The sequence below is a fragment of the Elephantulus edwardii genome, unplaced genomic scaffold, assembly GCF_000299155.1.
Source record: "Elephantulus edwardii isolate Elephantulus edwardi_28Jun2011 unplaced genomic scaffold, EleEdw1.0 scaffold00014, whole genome shotgun sequence".
In the NCBI taxonomy this organism is placed as follows: domain Eukaryota; kingdom Metazoa; phylum Chordata; class Mammalia; order Macroscelidea; family Macroscelididae; genus Elephantulus; species Elephantulus edwardii.
The window spans coordinates 27,299,171-27,308,309 of record NW_006399764.1 but is presented as its reverse complement, the minus strand read 5'-3'; the positions used below and the strand labels follow the sequence as shown (position 1 = coordinate 27,308,309).

Sequence of the window (9,139 nt, the reverse complement as noted above, 5' to 3'; positions counted from 1 at the left end):
CGTTGAAGAATGGGGTTGGTATTTGTATTGGGATTGCATTAAATGTGTAAATTGCTTTTGGTAGTATTGCCATTTTCACAACATTGAGTCTTCCTATCCACCTGGTCTCAGTGTTAACTGGGATCCACCACCCTCCAGCGTGTGACTCTGGTACAGTATAGAGTTGTTTTCCTTGCTTCTCTGGAAAACAGGATAATAAGCTGCCTCTTCCAGTTTTGTGACAGAACCTTGTTGATCTAGTGGGTTACAGAGTAGCTGCTAACCTGAGAAGTTCGTGGTTCGACTCCACCAGCCTCTACAGGAGGAAAAGGAGGTAGACTCTTCCCATTAAGATGACAGCCTCTGAGAGCTTGAGAGTCGGAACTGGCCCAAAGGCAGTACGTGTTGGTGCTTTGGCTTCGTTTTCATCAAGTTATTGCGTCCTGAGATGCCACACAATTAAGTCCCTGACTACTACTGACAGGCTGACAGGTCATTCACTTAGCATGACATCCTCAAGGCTCCCCCACATTATAAGATGTTTTACTATGTCATTATTTTCCAGGGCTGTGTGGCATTGTGTGGATGTACCATATCCATGTGGATAGTTTTTCTATCCATTTGTTTGTTTAGGGGCCCTTGGGTTGCTTCCACCTCTGCTGTTGTGAATAACACAGCGGTAAACATGGATATGCATCTGTAAAAAAAAAGGCTGACAGTTCAGATTGGCCCCATGGTCCTGGTAAAGAAAGGCCTGGATTTCTGCTTCCCAAAGGCTACAGCTTTGAAAATACTGTGGAACTTGTCTACTCTGTGCACATGGGGTCACCATGAGTCATAGTCACCCCGGAGGCAACAGACAGCCAGAGTAACAGTCAACAGATGCAGCCTTGGACACGCTCACCAGACTGTGCCAAGATATCTGGGAAGTGGCTACCTGGCCAACTGACTGGAAGAGATGCCTATTTATTCCTATGCCCATAAAAAGGTGATCCAACAGAATGTAGAAATTATCAAACAGCATCATTAATATCATATACAAGCAAAATCTTGCTTAAGATTCTCCAATTAGTACATTGACAGAGAACTACCAGACATTTAAGTGGATTTAGAAGAGGTCATAACAGCAGGTATGTAATTGCTGATGTCAGATGGATCTTCCCTGAAAGCAGAGACTATCACAAAAATATCTATTTGTGTTTTATTGACTATGAAAAGGCATTTCATTGTGTGAATCATTGCAAATTATGACTCAGGTTAAGAAGAATAGGAATCCCAGAACAATTAATTGTGCTCATGGAAAACCTATAACTAGACCAAGATACTGTTGTCCGAACGGAGAAAGGGGACACCCGTGGTTTAAAATCAAAAAGGTGTGCATCAGGGCTGTTTTCTTTCTCCATACTTACTCATTCTGTGTGCTGAGAAAATAATTTGAGAAGCTGGACTCAGTGAAAAAGAATACAGCATGAGGATCTGAGGAAGATTCGTCAACAGCCTGATTATGCAGATAACACTTGCTGAAAATGAAGAGGACTTGAAGCACTTGCTGCAGAAGATCAAAAACTATGGCATTTGATACAGATTACTTCTCAACATTGAGAAAACAAAAATCCTCACCATTGAGCCAATAAGCAACATCATGACAGATGGAGATAAAATTAAAGTTGTCAATTATTTCATCTTACTTGGATCCAAAATCAAGACATTGGTACCAGCAGTCAAGAAATCAAAAGACATGTTGCATTGGGAAAATCAGCTGTTGGGGACTTCTAAAAATGCCAAAGAACGATGATATCAGTTTAAAAACTAAGGTGCACCTGGTCCAAGTATGATCTTCTTAGCTACTTGCTATGCATCTGAAAGTTAGTGAATAAGGATGACGGAAGAAGAATTGATGCTGTTGAGTTACGGTGTTGAAAAAAAGTAATACGTATCCCATAGACTTCCAAGAAAACAAATAGATCTATCTTGGAGAAAGTGAGACCAGAGTACTCCTTAGAAGCAAGGATGGTGAAACTTGGTCTCACATACTTAGGGCATCTTGTCAGAAGGGGCCAGTCCTTGGAGAATGACTTCATGCTTGGAAAGGTGGAAAGTCAGTGTAAGAGAGGAAGACCCTCAACAAGGTAGACTGATACAGTGACTGTAACAGTGGGGTCAAGTGTGTCAGAGATAATGAGGACAGCACAGGACAGGGCAAGATTCAGATCCATTGTTCACAAGGTCACTATATGTCACCATTCACTCAAGCACAATTGTAGGACTTAAAGGTACAGATGCCTTTGATGTGGTCACTGCTCTGTGGGCAGAGTGCCCATCATCATCTGTCATCATCATCATCTTACAGTAATAATAGTTTTCTGTTGTTGGAACATAGAGTGTTTGAATGATCCAGGATGTCATGGTTGTTTGGAGTTCTGAGACATTCCTATGAACCAAAAGCAAATAAATCTATTGCTGTCAGCTCCTGTTCTGGTCCATGGTGACCCAAGAGTTGCAGAGCTGGCGTGCTCTGTGGGGTTGTCTTTTGACTGGAAGCTTTTCAGAAGGAGCTCTGATGATGCAGCAGTTAAGCACTTACCTACTAACTAAAGGAGCTCTGGCAGCCTAGTGGGGAAGGAACTGTGCTACCAAGGCACAGGCATGTGGTTCTAATCCACCAACTGCTCCCACAGCAAAAGAAGGACAGTCTCTCTGGTGCAATGTACTGCTTCTAAAAACCCACTGGTGAGTTGGTTCTGACTCAGTGGCAACAGCATAATGTAACAACAGCATAAAAACTAATCACAAGGTGGACAGTTCAAACCCTCCAGTTGTTCAACAAGAGAAGATTGTGGCAGTCGGCTTCCTTAAAGAGCCGGGCCTGGGAAGCCCAGTGGGCAGTCGGGTGCCATCCTGGAGGGTCCCTGGACAGGCAGTGGTGGATTTGATTTTATTCTTTCATGGAAGCAGCATACCACGCCTTTCTTCCATAGTGCTGCTGGGTGGATTTGAACTGCCTAGCTTTTGTGGTACAAAAGAAACCATTTAACCATTTGTGTCCCTCCATAGTCTTTGTTCCTATTTCAGAGATCAAGCTGTTTTTAAGCAAATATTCCCTCCCTCTAAGGTGACCACCACCTCAGCCCCAACAGAGAGTTCATATTGTCAAAGGGCCTAGCTGTGGGGTCCACTTCACCCCATCACTGAAGCCCTGGGAGTCAAAGGAGTAGAGGTAGAAAAGTGAGAAGGCTGGCTTAAATCAGCACGTTCCACGTCCAGGGACATCGCAGGGCTGAGAGAGAGGTGGTTGTGTGTCGTCAAGTGTGACTCATTGCAACCTTATAAACGATAGATCTAAACCCTGCCCTGTCCTGCGCCAGCCTCACACTCTCTGACACACTCAAGTGCACTCCAGCGGTCACTGGGTCAGTCTACCGGCTTGAGGTTCTTCCGCTCCTTTGCCCTCCTTCCACCTTCTCAAGCATAGTGTTCCTCTCCAAGGGTACCCTCTCTTAGCAGCACGCCCCAAGTATGTGAGACAGAGCTTCATCATCTTTGCCTCTAAGGAGCACTCTAGCTGCACCTTCTCCAAGGCGTATCTGTTTGTCCTTTTGGCCGTCCGTGGGATATTCAGCAATTTTCTGCAACACCACAGTTCAGAGGGACAGAGGGTTGGGAGATAAACCCCACCATCCTCTGCAAAGGGCTTGGCAGCCTCCTCCCTGGGCAGATTTGCTTAAGATCTTTCCACCACGAAGCTCATTACTATGATGCACTTTCTTGCCAGCTGGGTCCTGGAGTAGAAGCAGAGACAGCAGCCTCTGGTCAAATCGTTCAGAGAAATTAGACATATTAGCATATGCTGCAGTTACCCCCGGAGATCTCATTTGCTTGCCTGTTGGAAGGAAAGCCTGAAAAGGCATAAAACCTCATCGCAGGGACAGTGATGTGGCCGCCCGTGAGCTTGACATTGGGCTGCTCTCAGCAGCAGTGGCTGCTGCTGCCGCCACCATTAGGTGCTGGCAAGTGAATTCCATCGGAGACCCCACTTCCAACAGAATGAAGTGCCGTCTGGTCCTGCCTTATCCTCCTGGTCAGTGCAGCCGCTGGACCAGCCCTACTCCTGGGGGTTCCTGATCCTTCTTGGAGAGCCAGTCTGATGTCTTTCTCCAGGAGCTGGTCCCTCCTGGGAACACTCACACAGTTCGTGAGAAGTTGTCTCACGGTCCTTCTGCCAGAGAGCGTTCTGCAGATGTTCTTCCACGATGGATTTGTTCCCTCTGGCAGTTCATGGTGTGGTCAGTATCCTTCATCCGCACCTTCATTCACAGGCATCATTTCTTCTGTGGTCTCCCTTGCTTAAATTCAACGTAACTAAAGGACAGTGTATCTGGAGAAATTAGCTTTTTAAGTGCTTTGCTTATTACTCAGAATTCTGTGAAACTGATGATTTTCTAGTCTTGTCCTGGTATCTATTAATTCGTTCATTCATATTCTCTCATTCATTCATTCTCTCTCTCTCTCTCCCTCCCCCTCTCCCTAGCCCTTTCTACCCCCCCTTCTTCTTTCTCCCCTCCCCTCCCCCCGTCTCATGTCGTGGTGGCCTCTGTGTTGCTATGAGACTGAAGACTAGGCCACAAGTCCTTTAGATGCCCCCCTTCTTCTTTCTCCCCCCCTCTCCCCCCGTCTCATGTCGTGGTGGCCTCTGTGTTGCTATGAGACTGAAGACTAGGCCACAAGTCCTTTAGATGCCAGCAGGGTCGCCCATGATGGGCAGGTCTTAATGGAGCTTCCACAAGACAAACTAAGAAGAAAGGTCTGATGTTCTACTTCTCAAAATTAGCCCTCTAAACCCTTGCGGATCACAACACAGATTGTCTGTGTCGTTGGCTTTGGGCACATCATCAGGAGGGGTCAGGCACTGGAGGAAACCCATCGTGCTTGGTGAAGAACAGGCCAGGAAGGACCTTTGATGTTGTGGATTGACACAGTATCCAGAACAGTGTACGTGACCATGAGGACGGCAGGGGACTGGGCACGCTCCGTGCTGTCATTCGTAAGGTCCCTGGGAGTTGGGCTTGAGTCTCTGGCAGCTGATAACAGCACACTTAATGCTTATAGATAATTATTATAATTGGTTACCCAAATAGTGTTCTGAGTTCTGAATTGAAAAGGCACCTTTATAACCTCAAAAGTACCTAGGAATTCTATAAGCAGTTTAAATCCCTAGGTTACCTGTGTTGGACTTACATGCAACTCAGTTTACAGACAACTCACACTGGCCTGTTGGTGTTGTCATTATCGTTAGGTGTCCAGTGGTCACCCCTGACTCAGAGGGACCTTGTTTACGACAGAACAAAACCCCGCCCGATCCCGTGCCATCCTCACAGACACAGCTGTGTGTCAGCCCACCGTTTGCAGTGTCTCAGTGCATCTTGTTGAGGGGCTTTCTCTCATTTATTGACTGTCCACTTCTCTGTGCATGTTCTTTTCTGGGGACAGACCGCCCTGGTAACTTGCCCGAAGTATGTGCTCCCAAGCCCACCATCCTTGCTTCAAGGGAACAATCTCGCTGTATTTATTCCAAGATTTCTTGGTTCCTTCAGCAGTCCATGGCGTAGTCAGTGTTGGTTAGCAACTAACCACCTTACCCACAGTAGGAGTTAGAGCTTTGCACTGACCCCTGTTCACACGAGATGCATCACAGTCACCTTCCCTTTGCTGCATTTGTCGCTTTTAAATCATTGAAAAGTCTTCAAGCCTTTTCTTAACACTAAAGTCTAAAGAATACACTTTTTCTTCCCCACAAACTTGACTAAAGACATACTTAGGAACAGATCTTGCTTGTAGCCCAAGTAAATGCAGCCTGTATTTCAGTGGTTGCTTATTCTTTCTCTTAGAGATGTAAAGAAAATATGAAAGGCTCCTATTTATTGATGAGTTCTTGCTCCTTGCATACTTGTTATTATAATTGTTTTACCATCTGTAAAGGCAGTGCCATTTTCCCCACAGGCTGGCATCTGTATCAGGGTCATGCCAGGGTGTGACTGGTGCAGTGTATCCAGCAGGTGGACATCACTGATCTCGTCTGGAGCGTGGTGAGCAACCTTTCCTGCATCCTGAGGGACCGCTGATGAGCTCTGTTCCCTGACGTTCCCTGGGAATGCTCATGTCCCTGGGCGCCGTCCACAGCCAGAGGCCTGGTGTCTTTCCAGTGAGAAATGGCTGGTTCTGTCATCAGGACAATTAGCACTTTCCTTTGGGGCTTTTCTAGTGCATCTTGTTGGTACAGTCGTGGGGGGAGCTTCATCCCCCCCACCCCCCAGCAGTTGAGGAGGTGGGCGGGGCTTTGAGAGTGTGAGATTGTTCCTCTCATCACGTCTGTCTGGATCACAGTGGCTCTGGAATGAATCCCTGTCTGATCTGTGCCATCCTCAGCCCTGGCTCACAGGCCATCTCTATGTGGGCCTTTCTCTTTTTCACTGATCCTCTATTTTCCAAGCATGGTACCCTTCTCCAGGGTCTGCCCCTTGCTGATAACACACTCATACTAGAGAAGACATCTCATCATCCTTACTTCTGAGGAACAGCCTGGCTGTATTTCTTCCAGCACAGATCTGTGTGTTCTTGCAGTCCATGGTAATTGACAGGAATCTTCACTGCGATCACAATTCCAGTACATCAGTTCTTCTTCACTTATCTTCATTCATTGTTCAACTTTCTCATGCATGTAAGGCAATGGAAAATACCATGGATTGGGTTAGATGCACCTTAGTCCGTAAGGTGACATCTTTGCTCTTTAGTGTTTTTTTTCCCCTATAATTATATTTTATTAATTTTCATAAACATTTACAGAGATTTTGGGTTTCCATTCATTCATTGTTGCACCATTCTCTCTACCCTCCTCCCAGTTTGTTCTTGTCCAAATGCCACAGTGCTTGTCAAAGCCAGTTCTGATTAATCTTCTTTGTCACTGTGTCCTTTGCCATTCCCTATCACTCCTCCCTGAGAGAGACTTCACCCTGAGTCATAAGGAAAAGGGGATGGTGTATTCTCTTAGCTACTTCCTGCTGAAAAGGGACGCTGTGGGTTTCAGGGTGAAGATCTGCTCTTTAGTGTTTTAAACAGATCCTTTGCCACAGATTTGCCTTTGTGAAGTGTGGGAAGCAGATTAAAAGCCGCCTGTGCCTCCTAATGGTAGATCTTTGTGCATGCAAGGTTTGTGTCCTTGGCCTTGGGCTGCATTGCAGTCAAAACATAAATCCAGTCTACTGCTGTCTTGTCAGTTCTGAATCATGATCACCCTCCGTCCAACTTCTGTGGAGGAGACTGTCCATCTTTCTTCCTTGGAGAAGCTCCTGGAGTTGAACTGTCAACCTTCGGTTAGTACACAATGCACTACTCCTCCAGGGCTCCTTCCCACATAACATCCTCCTCATCTTTCCTGCTACCTTGCACCTCAGACTTTGGAAACAGCAAACATCCCTATTGTAATTTCCCACCAAACCTTTAAAATAGAAATGTGACCATCGTTTAACTAAAAATCACATTCGCATTTAAAAAAAAATCAGCTAGGTTATGATCTGAAACCTCAAAATGACAGCTTGCTGAAAAATGATGAGGTTGTTTCTCAGCTTGAATCCTGGAGGGGCTGACCAATCAGAAAGCAGCATTGTTCAGCTGCATTTATGGGGGAAAACCAGTATCTTATGGAAAAGCTACAACCAAGGGGCTCCCTGGAGGCAAGGATGGTGAAACTTCATCTCACGTACTGTGGGCAGGCTGTTAGGAGGGGCTTTTCGTTGGAGGAGGACACTATGCTCAGAGAAGTGGAACTTGGGCAAAAGAGAGGAAGGTTCTCGAAGAGATGGACCGACACAGTGACTGTGGGCTCAGGTGTGTCAGATGATGAGGATGGCACAGGATACGGCAGGGTTCAGATCCACCGTTCATAGGGTCACTATGAGAAGTGGTTGACGCAATAGCACGTAACTACAGCTGTGGTGTGTGGCCCTGGTGGGATGGTGGTCATGTGATGAACTGCTAGCCAAAACATCAGAAGCTCCTTCTTCCATAAAGATGTACATCCAGCCCTGGAAGCCTGACGGTGTTTTCCACCAAGGAGGGATGTGGGCTTTTTGCATTTAACACAGCCAGTGCTCTCTCCATGGCTTTGTAAGAAATCTGTCAAGTCCACAAAACACTCTGTCATTTTGTTGGCCACCAAAAACCAGAAAGTAGATCTAACAGTATAGCTGTTGTTGTTGTTGTTGTTGTTAGCTGCTGCTGAATTAAACCCAGACCCTGACTGATGGCAGCTGTGCACAGTTGGATCAGAACTTGTAATCCATGGAGTCTTCATTGGCTGATTTTTCAAAGTGGGTTCCCAAGTCTCTTCCATATCCTAGCAACACATAAACCTCTCTGCCAGGCTGTGACTGTATATTAGGTGCTTCAGCTGGTGGTTGAACCCAGGTCTCCCGCATGGAAGCTGTAAATTCTACCACTGACTGAACCACCACTGTCCTGATAAGACTCTTAAATTACCTGGGTCTGGGAGACTTATCTTCTGCCTTTTTTTCAAATAGACATTATCAGGCATCTTGCAGTCAAAGCTATAATAGTGTCATTAATGTGGAAGCAATTTGAAAATCATGAAAAGAGGAAGGAAGTATACTAGCCAGGATGGATAATGAAATTACTGTGATTTATTATTGAATTTGGCCCTGGAACTATCTAAAGATCCAGCACTAAGTGAATAATTAAATACGTTATGGTACAGCCATAGCACAGAAAATTATGTAGCCATTACATTTATCTGCAGGGTGAATATTTAATGATGAGGAAAAAAATGCTTAAAAGACAGTATTAAAAAGAGAGAGGATTAAAAGCTAGAAATTATTTCAGCCATGTTGACAAAAATGTACAAAGAAAACCCTAAAGAAAATTCCCCAGAACATTAAGCATAACTGATGAAATAAAATTTTTTTCATCTTTACATTAATGAACATACATTTGCTTTTATAGTCAAACATGCAAGTTTATTTTTTAGCTGACTGAGCTTCCTAGCAGGAAAGGCAAAAAGGGGAACAATCTTGAGTTGTAAGATTCTCATTGTGTGATAACAGAACTGTGGTCATTCTTCAAGATAAACTTTTCCTGATGACAGGTTCCA

At 45.2% G+C, this 9,139-nt stretch overlaps 1 protein-coding gene across 1 annotated transcript in view; it reads left to right on the top strand.

The window, feature by feature from the left end:
* Positions 1–9,139, top strand: part of SLC1A1 (solute carrier family 1 (neuronal/epithelial high affinity glutamate transporter, system Xag), member 1) — a 77,984-nt gene that overhangs the window by 43,058 nt on the left and 25,787 nt on the right. The gene's annotated exons all lie outside the window — the stretch shown is intronic.